The following is a 17,000-nucleotide window of genomic DNA, read 5'->3' as shown; positions in this document are numbered from 1 at the left end:
AGTCTGTTGTTCCATGTTCAGTTCTAACTGTTGCTTCTTGACCTGCATACAGATTTCTCAGGAGGCAGGTCAGGTGGTCTGGTATTCACATATCTTTCAGAATTTTCCACAATTTGTTGTGATTCACACAGTCAAAGGCTTTAGCATACTCAGTGAAGCAGAAGTAGTTGTTTTTCTGGAATTCCTTTGCTTTTTCTATGACCCAATGGATGTTCTTTTAGAAAAATCCTGTCTGAATCTGAAGCTGGGAGGGTCATGTGGTACTAGGTGTAGATTAAAGAAGTATCAACATATAGGTAGTAACTGAAAGCAAAAGAATGAATGAGCTAACCCAGGGAAGTGTGGAGAGAAAGAAATGGAGGGTGGGATCCTGGGAAGGGTCCTTGGGAAGGTGTTGACACAAACCATAGGGAGGGAGGTCTGAGGAGGCTGGGCGAATTCCTGCATCAGAACAACCACAATAATAATACACGGCAACAGGCCAAAAGCTGCCATCTTGCAATAAAAAGACTGAAAAATGTGCTTTGGATTTGTTGACAGAAAGTAATTGGAGATGGTGATGGGAGTAGTGATGAGAAGGATCCAGGTTTCAATAGGCTGAATGAGAGGTGAGAGGTGAGGAAATATCAGTGAGTGTGGGATGCTGGAAGGAGATGTTTGAATGATAAAGTCATCCAATTATTATTGACTCCATTCATTAGTGTTAGCTTCAGTCACTAGAATCTAAGGGATCTTTTTTTTGTGTGAGTTGGAGATACTTGTGTGTGTGTGTGTGTGTGTGTGTGTGTGTGTGTGTGTATACACACACACATATATATTTAAGATGGGAGAGATGCTTGAGCATTTTAATAGCCAGAGTTTAAATATTCAGAAGATGGGATAGGATGTACAATGGAATAAAACCTTGTCATCTGTGATCCTGTTTGCTTGTTTTCCTTGGGAATGCACACCTCTGATCCTATTGCTCTGTCTATGAGATGAAAATTGTCCTTTTCCAAGGTGACTAGTACAGATCTGGCTGATTGGTCTTCAGATCTTTTATGTTCTCTGTCTACCCTGATGTTCAGTGATTGATTTATCGATGATTCAAAGAAGCATCAGTGCATTTGTCGGCCTCCAGTGGTCTGGAGCCAGGTTTCCGTGGAATGAGAACAGCAGAAAGGCTAAAAATGGGTGAAAAGGCATTCTCATGACCCTCCAACATCCCTCTCTTTTCTATAATCATCATTCCCTTACTGACTTGCCTGGCAGGGAACAATTTGTTTCAAAGGGAATAACATGATTTTGGAGTTGAAAAAAATATCAGGAAATGATCAGTTTGCTCTTACTTCTGGAAACCTGTGATTTAGGCCATTATTAAAACCACTGGTATCCATTCTAGAGGCTAAGGAGATCAAAAGCTATGTCCCAGAGGCAGTCTCAAAGCTGTTAAACTGAGATCCTATTTGCTAGCAGCTGAAAGCAGAACAGAGTTGGGTACTGACAATAGATGTGAAATGCTTTATAAACTAGAACATGCTCTACAAATGCCAGCTATCACAATCCTTTCTGAATGCTGTTTGCAGTAATATTTGCCTGAAGACCCCATAATACTCAAAATAAAGCAACAGTAACTCAAAGGCAATTATATTCCTTTGAAAGCATATGTTTTATTGCAGCATGAGAAATGAAACTTCGTCTTCTGCTTAATGCCCTCTTGACAGACTCGGTGGAATCAAAGAGCTGATCTCCCATCATCTCTCATGTGCTGCCTAAATGTGTGTTGAAGCAGCCCTGCTAGCGAGTAACCAAACACAAAATGAAAAGCACTTTGGCACTGTATTCCCCTCCATATCCCCCCACCTCGCCCCCTGCCACCTTGACTGTTGTGTGAATGATAAATATCCAGTAAAAGCCATACACTAAAGGCCAATTAGTGTTAGTGCTAAAAAGACTTTCACCCTTTTCAGGAAGAATATATATATATATATATTACATATATGATATATATTTGTTACATAATTATAATCAAGGGAATGATGAGCTACAGACAAATTTTAAAAAGCCATTAGGAATCATGGTGGATAACACATTTATATTAGTACTCAGGAATTGAACCGGGGTCTCCTGCATTGCAGGCAGATTCTTGACCAACTGAGCTATCAGGGAAGCCCACTCAGAGACGCACTAAAGTTAAAACAGAAACACTGTCTTGTATGATCTAACTTTTAGAGACAAGGGAATCCAAACTCAGTCATTCTTTCTCAAACTCAGTCATCCCATATCTTACTTATTGAAACGTGAATATATATGATGATGACTCTATTCCTGTAACTCAAGGTTTTGCTGCTGCTTAAAACAAGTTCCTGGGAAAGGCAGCATTTAAAAGTTCTCATAATTATCCTCTAAATCTGAATGAGTTTCTGTTTTTTCCTCTAATGTAGAAGAGTGCTGTTTCCCAAGTGGGGATGAGAACTGGGGAGTAGAGGCAAGGAGCAGCCCATGTTTACCTTCAGTTTGCTTAGGATCAAGGCAGCCTGAGGAATTCTGGCAGAGCTAGTGATATTTTACCCATATCCATGATCCGTGCATACATTGGATATGGGCCCAATATCCATCCATCTCAGTGGTATTAGAGTCTCAGTTTTCATTTTGAGTAGACACATATTGAGGAAAAAGACCATGCTTCTAAATTTCTTCCATCTCACTCCTTGCAGCTAAGGGTGGCTAGTGAGATACAGGCAGAAGTTACATAGCAGAACTTCCAAGCACATTTCTTAGAAAAAGGGTAGGCTTCTAAGAACAAGCTTTTTTTTTGCTTTCCCACATCTGTTATCTTTATTTCGCCAAGGAATGCAGATAGGATGGCCCAAGAAGGGCTGGTGCTCTAGCAGCCTATTGTAAGCATGAGGTTAAGGGCCAGCACTGTCAGAACAGAGAGTTGAAGGAAGCCTGGTTTCTGTCAAAAGGGAGTTCCCATAGCAGCCCTGGATGCTCTCCTCTGGATTTCCATTACATGAGAAAGAAATATTAGAAACCTCTCGACTCAGCTACAGACAGTTGAACTCAGTTCTTAACTGATACAGATAAACATGGATTTTGTGGAACACACACACATGCACCTGCATACACACACAAATAAAGTAAAACTTAAAGACACTGGGCAGAGTGCTGTGTCCACCTTTGGATTCCACAACCAAAGATGGATAAAGACAATATGGTAAGCTTTCAGAGAAGATCCTCTCACACACACACATTTCTTTGTCTAAGTACATTTATCAAGCATGTGATTGCCTATAGTATTTTACTGAGTTTCATGACAGAAGTATTTCTTGTTTTCAAGTAGTTGACAATCTGATAGAACACACAGATGAAGGTACGATAAAATATTTGAAAAATAATACCTGCAAAGACAAGTTGAGAAGACTAGGCATATTTGGAGAGAATATAAAAAGTGATATAAAATTTCTATTGAAAAGGATTACTGTACAAAGAAATTTGAGCTGGCAGTTCACATATCTTGTAAGAACAAAGCGAGTGGAAATGATACTGATCTAGAAAGGATTTTAAGTAAAATGGGAATTCAGGGGTGGATTTACTGAGAAGTCAGTGAAGCTCACCCTTCAGAGCCCCTCATTTGCGTAGGCCTTTTCTAAGGTCTTAGAAGATGTACTAGATATATGTTCACATATTTTCTTTTTTTTTTTTTTTTACTTTGCAAAACTGACACTTTTTAACCTTAGTCAGCTCAGATCACTGCTTCTTTCCAGTCGGACTTCCCCTTGTCACACTTCCCCTTGTGTTGGATGGTGAAGAAACAATTAAGGCATCTTTGGGATCCACATAAAAGGAAGTTGAGATAAGAACGCCTTTAGTTCACATTTATTGGGACATAGTTATGAAGGTCACAAGCACATCCGTGTGTAGTTAAATTATTTCCAGCCATCGGGGGTAGGAGTGGCTTCCAGGAGTATTCCTGCTGCCCACAGAGGCATCATGCCATGAAGGTGCAGAGCCAGAGGTCACACAGTGATGTGAACGTTGTACTACTGCTTCCAACACCGGAAGTATTTGAGCAGTAGAGCAGAACTGTGTTTGAAATACATAGAGAAAAAGCTACTCTAGAAAATTCTTTCAATCATATGATGTATAAATTTTTTAAAAATTTCTTTTAAAATTTGTGGTTAATTAGACAAAACTTAACCATGTTAACCATTTATAAGTGTCCGGTTCATTGGCATTAAGTACATTCACATTTACTGCTATTACCACCCTCCATCCACAAGCTTTTCATCAAGTGAAACTAACAATAACTCCACACGACTCCTTCCACCATCCTTGGGGAACCACCATTCTCTTTTCTGTCTCTGAATTTGACTACTCTAGGTTCTTTGTATGGCTTCCCAGATTGTGCTAGTGGTAAAAAACTCGCCTACTAATGCAGGAGACATAAGAGATGCGGATTCAATCCCTGGGTTGGGAAGATTCCCCTGGAGGAGGGCATGGCAACCCACTCCAGTGTTCTTGCCTGGAGAATCCCATGGATAGAGGAGTCTGGCAGGTTCCAGTCCATAGGGTTGCCAAGAGTCGGACATGACTGAAGCAACTTAGCATGCACACATAGGTACCTTGTATAAATGGAATCATATATATATCTTCTCTTGTTACTAGGCTTGTTTCACTTGATATAATGTCTTCAAGTTTGATCCATGTTGTAGCAGGTGTAAAAACGTCGTTCCAATTAAGGCTGAATAGTAGCCCATTTTATGTATATACCACATTTTGCTTGTCTGTTCATCTTTTGATGGGCGCTTGGTACCTCCGTCTTTTGGCCGTTGTGAATAGTACTGCCGTGAACATTGGTGTATAAGTATCTCTTAGAGAACTTGCACTTCTTTGGGTTATTTGTGATGTGTAAACATTTAAGTGGAGGTTTTCATTGATGCCTAGTTAAAATGGACATTCTTGCCTATAGAAATTTTTTTGTAATGTAGTACATGCAGTTATAAACATGCTGCACATACAGCCTATTACTTTTTTGATGGAAAATGCACGACTTAGAATCTATCAGAATTTCTTTAGTTTAGGCACAAACCTACAGCAGGACTGTAAAACGGCCACAGTGTCCACGTGTGAAGTCATGTTTCCTGCATCCCAGCTGTCAAAATATATTTTCACCAACATGCTAGAGGAAGGACTGATTTATCTTTCTGTTTTCCCTATAGAAAGTGTTGTAACATTATCCTCATAAAGAGGCAATCAAATATTAATATCAATGTGCTGTGCATGTGCATGCTAAGTCGCTTCGGTCGTGTTCATCTCTTTGGGATGTACTGTAGCCCGCCAGACTCTTTGGTCCATAGGCTTCCAGAGACAAGAAGACTGGAGTGGCTTGGCATGCCCTCCTGCAGGGGATCTTTCTGACCCAGGCATGGAACCGTGTCTCTCGTGTCTCCTGCATTGGCAGGCGGGTTCTTTACCACTAGTGCCACCATCAGTATCAACCAATAAATTGTAGAAAACTGCTGTAGAATGCAATGATATATAACCAATGATTGCATAAAGCAATTATAGTAAAGGTGTGGCAGGTAATTAATGAGTGAAACATATTTTGTTATTTTCCTGATCTTTGTGGTGCTTTTAGGTTTTGTGAGCTTTTGCAATTTTGTAATTTGTTATGTTCACCTCTGTGTAGATGATATATTCACATTCTTACCTGATCTTGTATGTGTAGTGTTGTACTCCTTTTCCCTTCAGTTGTATTTGGTTTGGTCCACACAAAACCTGGATCTGTTGCAGTACGGGCCCTGCAGATCCTTCAGTGCCTGGGCTCAGGAGGTCTCCATTTCTTTACCTCCCTCCCTCTAGATGGACTGGCTTTCTTGGGTCCTGCTGCCTCATGTGGGGAATGTCTGAGTGGGGCGTTGAGCGCCAGGCTGAGCAGAGCCTTGGTCACTGATGGGCGCTGGGTCGTGATGCGTGTACCCATAAGGCATACTCCTCTTTCGTCAGCCACCAGGAGGACTGCCAAGGGAGGGCAGGTAAGGGAGCTCTGTGCCCAGCTGAAGGCTGGGCGCTTGTGATAATGACTCTGCTCCCATGAGCTTCTTTTAATTCTCTGTCTGCATCCTCAGGAGAGATTTACAGGCTCCTTTGATAGCCCGTCCCTCCATGTCCCCTGCCCAACACTCCTGATTTCTTTTTAGTCCAGAGTAAATCCCTCTTCTTACTTTGGGTTTTTATCAGAGGTACTTCTTCATCATGAACATCTTCTTCTTTGTTCTTAAAAATAGTCTTCTGATCCCCTCAAAAATAGACTCTGGAATTGTTAGCAGCCCCAAATATGAATTCTCTTATCCTGGAGTGGAGGGCTTCCCAGGTGGCGCTAGTGGTAAAGAACCTGCCTGCCACTGCAGGATACGTAAGAGACATGAGTTCAATCCTTGGGTCAAGGAGATCTCCTGGAGGCAGGCATGGCCCTCCCACTCCAGTATTCTTGCCTGGAGAATCCCATGAACCGAGGAGCCTGGTGGGCTACAGTCCATGGGGTCACAAAGAGTCGGACACAACTGAGCAACTTAGCATATAGCACGCACTTCCTAGGGTGGCAGGAGGGACCGTTAATCTTCAAATCCTCCCAGGAGAATGAGAGAAAGCACATGTATTCTATCCCTTTAAAGCAGCAAATCAGGGGAAGAAATACCACATGGTAAAGTTGCCTTATTAAAAGGACCTCACTATTCATATCCAGGCACAAGCATGATAAAGATTAATAGAATTTTAAAGTTGTAAGTGAGCTTACAGATCCTCTTGTTATCCCCTACATATCTAGAGATGAAGCACATACAATTCCTAAGGGTAAATGATGCAGGCAAGGCTGAAGCTCTGTGACTCGGAGATCCAGCCCCACTCCAGACCTCTTTGTCTCCAGTCCAGTGTGTTTTCTCTCTGTTGCAGTCACATCAGATGTGGAGAGGACGTTTTAGATAGAGTTGTTGATTGCTATTTTATGAAAATGGATTAAAAATTTTTTTTTCTTCTGGAGGTTGAAAAAAAAAACTAAATTCTCATTTGAGTTGGCTTGACTGTGACCTGTCTGAATGCTTCAGAAAAGGCTAGAAGAATTTTAAAGATCCTTTTAGCTTTAATAGAGTATGATTTTCATTCATCTATCCTCTTTAGCAGGAATTTCTTGAGGCATCTTCTATAAACAGAGCATCATATTGCGCACCAGAATAAAATAAGATAATGGGATAAAAAACAGAATGTAAAACATAGTCCAAGCCCTCTGGGAGCTTAATATTCAGTTGAGGAACAAACACTGTGCCCCCCTCCCTCCAACATACAAAAGTGTTTAATATTAGCACTTATCAAAATTATGATACAAAAAATTGAGTACCATGGCATCTCTGAGGGCATAAATGCATGCTAGATGAAATTCTCCTTAAATTAAGATGGGTGTCAAGATTATCTTACATTTATTTAAGAATCATAAGCCATTATTTTGAGTGTTTTCCAAGGTAGGACATGCTTCCTTTCACGACCACGCTGAAGCTTGGGTGCATATGTATGCAGGTGTCCTGGATGGTAATGAATCTCCTTGATAGGGTAAGGCCTGCAAACAAGGAAGCTAGCACAGAAGAGGACTAGGAGGAGGTCAGTGTTCCAGCTTGGGTGGGAGGAAAGAATCGAGGTAAATGTCATGAAGTGCGGTACATTCTTTTGTCCAGTGTTTTATCCAATATTTGGGAAGGGGAGTGGCATGTAAAATTATGCTGTTTTTCTCTGTACACCTCAAAGCAACAAAGCAAGTAGTATTTTTTGAAACAGACATTGATTTCCCTCCTCCTTGAGCTTGCCCCATTTCAAGTTTCTAGGCAGTTCTGGGATCTCCACTAGAAGGTTCTTCTGGGCTGGGAGTGTATGTGGGGAGAGATAGTGGGAAGCTGATGTGAGAAGAGCTTGGTGAATTCCAGAAGGAGGGTCTCTGCACCTACTTTTTGAGGGAGTCCCAGGGAGATGGTAAAAGCCTTGAAAGATGAGGAGGAATTTGAGACCAAAAGGGCCCTGTCACTGTACGTGTCCTGAGAAGCTTGAAAGGCCACAGAGAGGGAGCGTCTGCACAGAGTCCAGCCTGTAGGTTCCTGTCGGTTTCCATGTCCTAACTGAGCAGAGAATCACAGAACGATAGCAAAGTCTGCATGTGTGACGTGGAAGTAAGGGACAAGGAGGGGATGTCCCAGTCATGATGCACGGAGTACAGTCAAGGGCCAGATGCTTCCACTGCCAAAACTTGGCTTGACACTGATCTCTTGGAACTTGGACACAACCCCAGGGTGAGGGTCAGGGTCTCCAGCTGATAAGAGAACCTCCTGCTGTCTAGGAGGGGTGGGGGGAAATCAGACTTTCTAAATAGAAGCTGTCTTAACTATAGAAGAAAAAGTTTTATTTTTGCCTCTCTTGAATTTATTCACTGAGATCCATACCGACTATACCAATTTATTTTTCTCTGTAAAATATGTCTTGAGCAATTACTCTTGGCTTTGTTTGAACTGTTGAAGTTTCACAGGCAGGATTCAGATAAAAATTCACAAAATATTCCTAAAACTGCTTGCGTCCTTGTGGTTTCCTACCAATTTTCTGGTAATTGTGCCGAGTTTAGAAATACCAGTCTAAAAATTTGACATGACAATTTGGCAGAGATAAAGCCTTTAGCAAAACCCACCAGAGCCATCCTTCAAATAACTGGACTCTGCTGGAAACATTTCTGGGAAGATTGTTGTGGGACCTGTATATGTTGACACTCTCCTGAAATTTACAAAATGTGCAACTGGAACGTATCAGTGCAGTGTTAGCTAAATCCATATCCACTGAAAATAGTGCCACCTCAGCAGAAGGCAGAAAGCAGGGGCAGACTACGCCCCAAACGAAAGCACCCAGCTGCCTATTTGTTGCAGGCAGGAAGAGTGAAGGGGAAGGGAGTGAGTGATCAGAGGTTAAGTCCTATAAAACCATCTGAAACTTTATGGCCAGGAAGGTCCTGGATGACTGGCTTTGGATGAGAAGTGAGGATGGGGAGGCCACCTTCTCCAGAGTGTAGATCAAATGTTTTAGATGCCAAAAAGCAAAGAGGTTTGTGAACCTCCAATAGCACTTAAGTGATAGAGAGATGGAAAGAAAGAAAAGATCAGGGATTCTACCTAGATTAAGTCTTGCAGAGTGACTAGAAACCTATTTTTTTAAATTGAAGAGACATTCACTTAACATAAAATTAACCATTTTAAAGTTTACAGTTCAATGGCATTAGTACATTCACAGTGTTATGGGACAGATACCTATATCAAGTTCCAAAATATTTTCATCACCCCAAAAGAAAACCCAGTACCCATTAAGTGCCCAATTCCCACTCTCCTCTCTGGAGTGGGAAATGGCCACCCACTCTGGTACTCCTGCCTGGAGAATTCCATGGACAGAGAAGCCTGGTGAGCTACAGTCCATGGGATCACAGAGAGTAGGCCATGATTGAGTGACGGAGCATGCATGCATGCATCCAACTCCCCTCTCAGGTTAATGCCTGAAAACCACCAACCTGCTTTCTGAGTCTATGGATGTATTTTTTAGGATATTCATATAAATGGAATCATACAATATATGACCTTTCATGTTCCGGCTTCTTTTATTTAGTACATTTGACTCTTGAGCAGTATGAGTTGGAACTGGTCGGGTCCAATTATGCACATATGTTTTTCAACAAGTTTATACTATAGTACTCACAACCTGAAGTTGGTTGAATCCCCAAATGTGGAACTGTGGATATAGAGGGCTGACTTTGAAGTTATACATGGATTCTTGACTCTGGGGGATCAACTGTATAACATTTTTGAGGTTCATCCACATTGTACCATTAGAGTAGTTATCATTTGATATACCACTTCTGATAGACCACAGAAAAAGTAAAATGTAATTGTGTGGTTATCACCACTTTGAAAAGAAACTTAAGGTCCGGTTCATTTCCCCAAGTAGACCTTGTCTTCTTCTGGATTCTCTATCCTCAGGGTTTTTAAAAAATTAATTTTTATTGGTGTATAGTTGCTTTACAATGTTGTGTTAGTTCCTGCGGTACAGCAAAGTAAATCGGCTCTGTGTATTCATATATTCTCTCCTTTTTGGATGTCCTTCCCATTTAAGTCATCATAGAGCACGGAGTTCCCTGAGCCATACAGTAGGTTTACCGGTTATGCATTTTGTACATATTAGTGTATATATGGAGAAGGGCATGGCAGCCCACACCTGTATTCTTGCCTGGAGAATCCCCATGGACAAAGGAGCCTGGCGGGCCACAGTCCATGGGGTCTCAGCGGCGGACACGACTGAGCGACTAAGCCCAGTGTGTATGTCAACCCAGTCTCCTAAGTCATCCCACCTCTCTTCCTCCCTTGGTATCCATAGGTTTGTTCTCCATGTCTGTGTCTCTATTTCTGCTTTGCAAATAAGTTCACCTGTACCATTTTTCTAGATTCCACATATTAACTATATTATACAGTTTTTGTTTTTCTCTTTCTGACTTATGTCACTCTGTGTGTCTCTAGGTCCATCCACATCTCTGCAAATGGCACAATTTTGTTCCCTTTTTATAGCTGGGTAATATTTCATTGTATATACGGACCACATCTTCTTTAGCCGTTCCTCCGTTGAGTGACATGTAGGTTGCTTCCATGTCCTGGCTATTGTAAATAGTGCTGCAATGAACACTGGGGTGCATGTATCTTTTTGAATTATGATTTTCTACGGGAATTTGCCTGTGAGTGGGATTGCTGGGTCATATGGTATTTCTATTTTTAGCTTTTTAAGGAACTTCCGTATTGTTCTCCATTGTGGCTGTGTCAATTTACATTTCCACCAGAAGTTTAAGAGAATTCCCTTTTCTCTATACCTTCTCCAGCATTTATTGTTTGTAGATTTTTTATGATGGCCATTCTGCCCAGTGTGAGGTAGTAGTTTTGATTTGCATTTCTCTAATAACTAGTGATTTGAGAATCTTTTCATGTGCTTGTTGGCCATCTGTATGTATTCTTTGGGGATGTGTCTATTTAAGTCTTCTGCTTATTTTTTTGATTGGGTTATTGGTTTTTTGATACTGAACTGCAAGAGCTGTTTGTGTATTTTGGAGATTAATCCCTTGTCCGTTGCTTTGTTTGCAAATATTTTCTCCCATTCTGAGAGTTGTCTTTTCATCTTGTTTATGGCCTCCTTTGCTGTGCAAAAGCTTTTAAATTTAATTAGGTACCATTTGTTTAGTTTTGTTTTTATTTTCATTACCCTGGGAGATGGGTCAAAGAAGATCTTGCTGCGATTTGTGTCAGAGTATTCTGCCTCTTTTTTCTTCCAAGGGTTTTCCAGTATCTGGACTTCCATTTAGGTCTTCAATCCATTTTGAGTTTGTTTTTGTGTATGGTGCTTCATTCTTTTACATGTAGCTGTCCAGTTTTGCCAGCATTGGAGAGACTGTGTTTTCTCCATTGTATATTCTTGCCTCCTTTGTCGTAGATTAGGTGACCGTAGGTGTTTGAGATTATTTCTGGGCTTTCTATGCTGTTTCATTGATCTGCATTTCTGTTTTGGACATTGATTGTTTTTGCCCATCCAGTCTCTGAGCCCCAAGCAACAGCTCTTGATTGTCTGTAGGGCACATAATCTTTCCCTTACATAATCTTTGGAGTTCATGGAGTACTGATCCAACCTCCTCACTTTGGAGTAGCCATTGACCTCAGGCTGCCCAGTAAAGGCTTCACTTTCATCCCAGTGGCTCCAGCTCAAGATGGATAAGTATTCCAGTGCTGCCTTTCTGTTGGATTTGAAGCTGAGTCATTTTGCCAAGTGTTTCCATGGAGAGAGTCAAGACAACACCAAAGAAAGCAGAGGGAAAAGAAGGTGTGAGACAGAGCTGAATCATGGGGACATTGTTGAGCCACTTTGTCCAATCATGTTTAATTAGTTGAAGTCTTTTTGTCTTACAGCTCTTTGAGTTGGACCTGTCACTGCAAGGCCTGAGCCTGACCACGCTCACCTAGGGCTGGGGCAGTGTGCATGAAGACATTCTATCCCTAGGCCCAGTAAGAGTCTTAGTATTCTTTGAAGTAAGGACTTTGATACTCTATCTTCCTGACTTGCATGGGTAGTTCTTTACTTTGTCACAGCAGTAGTGGAAAAGTAAAATACTATTAGAGTTTTGCTATTTACCTACCTACCTATTTATAACTCTACCTTTAATCATAAGTATTTTTACTATAAGCTCATGTGAAAGAAGAAATCTGAACTTTTCCTCTTTGGTTTCATGACACTAGATCCTTGATAGGGATACTCTTTTTTTGTTGTTATTCAATAGATTGAAGGATAAAATTCCATTCAATAGCATAGAAACAATGTGGGTCATTTTTACCAATAAAAAACCTTGAGGAATAACATTTTATATTATCTAGATCTTTTCTGATTCAAGCTGTCATAAACACTGCATACACAAAAAAAATAGCTTTCAAAAATTAGAGTGGCTTTTTTCCTTGGTCTTTTTAGATTCTCATGTTTCACAGTAATAAAGATGAGCACTTTACCTATTCCCTAAAACATTCTCCTTTCCAATATAAGTCAAGGTTTTTGATAAACTTTCAAGTAAAATTTGGTAAAAAGTAACCAGGAGAGAATTTCTTCTATTTTTCTCTTTTTGCTTTAATTGAAAACAAGAAGATAAATTATAAAGAAATAGTTCCAGAGGCATATTCTTCTCATCAAGGATCTCTGTTTTTTGTTTTTTTTTTTTCCCCCATAGATGGCAGCCCACCAGGCTCCGCCGTCCCTGGGATTCTCCAGGCAAGAACACTGGAGTGGGTTGCCATTTCCTTCTCCAGGATCTCTGTTTTCATTGCAGAATCACTTCACCTTTTGGTCTTTTGTGAAGAGCACCAGAAATGAAACAGCTTCATCAAAAATTATCTTGGCATGCAGAAGTTAACAAACTGATTTCTTTAAATGTAAAAATCTGAATTTTTAAAAAAACTGTAAATAATCTGGTCAAGTATTATTATGGATTGAATTGTGTCCCCTGAAAAGATAGGTTAACTCATAACCCCTAATACCTCAGAATGTCAGCCTATTTGGGAATAGTGTTGTCACAGATGTAATTAGTTAAGATAAAGCCATGACTAGTGTCCTTGTAAGAAGATGGCCTTGTGAAGACAGTGGCACACAGCGAGAACAGCATGTGAAGGTCGAGATTGGAGTTATGTGGCTGCAAGCCAAGGAATACCAAAGATTAGTGGCAAACCAGCAGAATCTAGAAAGAGGCGAGGAGGGATTCCCCTACAGGCTTCAGCGGGGACAGGGCCCTGTCTGCCACCTTAATTTCAGACTTCTGACCCCCAGAACTGTGGACAGTACATTGCAGTTCTAAGCTACCTAGTTTGTGGTATGATGTTGTGGCAGTGCTAGAAAACAAATAAATAATTGCTTATATAATAATACTATTTTACAATGATAGAAAAAATACCACAAATAAGACTCCTAGGTCTATCAATTTCAAAAAGCCTTTGAGTTCTTCACCACATCTTCTGAGAGAATGTAGCTCCTAAGCAATCAACTGTTGGTATCCCCGGGAATGTTGACATCACTCTAAAGGGATGAACGGTTATTGTAAAGGGTCCCAGAGGAACCCTGGGGAGGGACTTTAATTACATCCATATAGAACTTACTCTACTTGGAAAGAAAAAAAGAGGCTCTGAGTTGATAAATGGTGTCTGAGTCAGTTCAGGTTGCTGTAACAGAATCCCATAAATTGAGTGGCTGATAAACAGCATAAATTTATTTCCCACAGTTCTGGAGGCTGGAAAGTCCAAGATCAAGGTCCTGGCAGATTTAGTTTCTGGTGTGGACTTGGTTCATAGGTGTAAAGTCACTAATCCAGTTCCTGAGGATTCCACCTCCAAATACTAGCACACTGGGAATTAAGTTTCAACACAGGAATTTGAGAGGAGCACAAACATTCAGTCTGCTGTCCAGTCACTCAGTCGTGTCTGACTCTTTGCTGCTGCGTGGACTGTAACACACCAGGCCTCCCTGTCCCTCGCTACCTCCCCCAGAGTCCACCCAAGTTCAGGTCCGTTGAATCAGAGATGCCATCCAACCATCTCATCCTCTGCTACCCTCTTCTCAGTCTATAGCAGTGGGGAAATAGAAGGGAACTGGCTTCAGTTCAGATTATCTGTACTTTATATACAGAACATGATCAAGAGCAAGATACTGGGCTTCCATCACAAGATGAAGTGTGTATATTCTTATTTACCTATCAATGCTATTGTTCAGTAAAATGGATCTTTTATTAAAATGGAATTTGTTGAGTGAAAAATACATTTGTAGGACTCAGATGAGGCCAAAACATTGCTTGTTCAGTATTTCAAGCCCAGAAAGATGTTATTAATAAATCTTGAAGGAAATGACATTGACTTCATATCACATTTAGCTGCTTTTAACAACAGTTAAAAGCAAGGCTATCAGAAAAACTTGGATGGGATGTTTCTGAAAAAGGAACAGTTCAGCAGGCTAAGATCTAAGAGTTTGTCCAGCTATGGAAGCCCCAAGATGCCAGATGATTTCTAAGACCTATTTGTGAAACTTTAAAGATGTGGTAAAAGCCCTCTATTGATCTTGGGCTTTTTCTTAAGAGAGAGAGAGAGACTGAGACCTCGATAGGTCACTTGACAGTATTATCCACAATGCTTTAAAAAAAAACAATGTGGCAATTTCATATCATAGTCTTCTTATGTAGAAGGCTGTAATTATGATAGAGCTCAAAATTCCCCCAAGGCATGATGGGAAGCAGGTAATGTCCTGCACAACTGCTGTTTCCTTGCACTGCACCCAGCTCCTTAAACTCAGAGGTTCTCAGACTTTGTGTGGGGACCCTCTTAGTGATCTCTGCATTTCCTCTTTCCCCTCACTTTCCTCCTGCTTTCCGTTGCTTCGTTAAAAAAAATTCTATGAAACTACCAAGCTAGATTCATGAAGACACTGGTGCCCTTTAGATGGGACACTGATGATAGAACCTATTTATTTTTAATGTGATATTCCTATTATTTTTGTGGGTAAACTGTAAAAATAACCCAAACACACAAGAATTCAGACTGCCAGCCACTTGGAAGATATTCCCAACTTCCAGACATCCCTGGGCAGCATCTTGAGAATTGCTGCAATAATTACCTGGTGCAGTGGTTTTTAATTCTGGTTGCACATGAAAGTCACTTGGGAAACTTTAAAAGCCTTCTTACTCCAGGTCAATTAAATGAGAAACTCTGAGGGTGGGGCCCACCGGTGGGGCCCACCCAGCACAAGGAATTTGTAAAAGACTCTCCAGTGATTCTAACACACAGCCAGGACTGAAGGCAAGTGGCTTAATGTCAAGTTTCGTTACTATTAGAGTCCAAACTCTGATAAACAGAGGCAGAGGTGAGCACCCATCTCTGCCACTTACAGCCCTCTGCTTTTTGTCTGATGGGAGTTATATAAATCCTAAGTGGAGCTAAGACTAAGCCTGATAATTGTCATGGCAATGCCCTAGATTTTCCTATCAAATCCCATCTTACTTAGGATGGGAGATGCAAAAGTGACTCTAGTGAAGTTAAAATATTTCTGCCCCTATTTAGAGTATTCAGCATTAAATTCAACAGAGTTTTCCCATACAATTTTAAACACTAAAACTTTTTCAAACAGCAGATCTTACCTGAACCAAATACATGTATCATTAATTGTAAAGTGTGCTTGATCACAGAGAGTTTTCTAGGCAATCAGCATCATGTATAGCCTTTAATGCCTCCTGTCTGCTGAATGTGAATTCTGCATGTTGAGCACAAATTTGCAAATTTCTCTGCTTATGCTTCATCACTCCCTTCTCTGATTGAATATAAAACAAGCAAGATTTGAAAATCATAGACTTGGGAGGGACATGGGGAAACCATTTTATCTAGTCCTCTGATTTTACAGTTGGATGTCTAATCCACTAACAGAGTCAGGCTACCAAGGTCTTTTGTTAAGTTCATGAATGCTCTAGCATGGGGGATGACAACATACTTCTAACTTGCTCCCTCCCTTCCAGCCCCCCACCCCTTTTCCTCCACATTGCTCTCAGAGTGATTATTCTAAATACAAATCCAATCAAGTCACTCCTTGTCTTGTTTAACATTCCTCAATGACTCTCTTTGCCTCAGGTGCAAATTCAAATTCCTTAGCCTCTCTTACAATCATTCATAAACTGATTGGACTGGACGCTGAGGGAAATGTCTCCTGGAGCTCACGTTTCTCACTGTAGATTGCAGTTAGACCAGGGTTTGCAATGGTCTAAATGTAGTTTTCCATGTGAGTCCTATCTGTCATCACACATTTGCACATGCTGTTCTTCTTTCCCTCCATGAGGCTCTCTCCCCACTAGGAAAAGAGATCCTTCCTCTATTCTCTCAAGTCTCTCAAGGAGACCCCTCCTCTATTCTTTAGTGAGCAGGGGAGACATCAGAAATTGCAGCACAAAGTGTAGAAAGTAGGAGAGGACTTACTGAGATGAGGGTAGAGGATTGGATGGTAGTATTTATATCCCGAAATAAAAGACCTTATTAGCTGTTTTTGTATAAAAGAGCTTCAAAGTTACATGTAAGACTAAGGTTAAATGGGTTGGGAATGGAACCCTCTGGGGTGGTGGTGGTACTGCTGATTTTTCAATGGCCATAATGGGAAAGCAAATGGTTTCTTCTATTTTGGTCATCACCATCATCTGTCACTCTATCTTATTGTTGTTCAGCCACTAAGTTGTGTCTGACTCTTTGTGACCTCATGAACTGCAGCACACCAGGCTTCTCTGTCCTTCACTATCACCTGAAGTTTGCTCAAACTCGGGTCCGTTGAGTCGGTGATGTCATCCAACCACCTCATCCTCTGTCGTCCCCTTCTCCTCCTGCCTTCAATCTTTCCCAGCATCAGGGTCTTTT

General features: G+C 41.0%; 1 pseudogene; it reads left to right on the top strand.

Moving 5' to 3' along the window:
- The first annotated feature begins 13,171 nt into the window (after positions 1 to 13,171).
- Positions 13,172 to 14,579, top strand: LOC136157096 (large ribosomal subunit protein uL6 pseudogene; annotated as a pseudogene).
- The last annotated feature ends 2,421 nt before the right edge of the window (positions 14,580 to 17,000 follow it).

This window comes from Muntiacus reevesi, chromosome 1, assembly GCF_963930625.1.
Source record: "Muntiacus reevesi chromosome 1, mMunRee1.1, whole genome shotgun sequence".
Lineage (NCBI taxonomy): Eukaryota > Metazoa > Chordata > Mammalia > Artiodactyla > Cervidae > Muntiacus > Muntiacus reevesi.
Note: the sequence above shows the minus strand (reverse complement) of the source record. Positions and strands in the feature narration are given on the sequence as shown.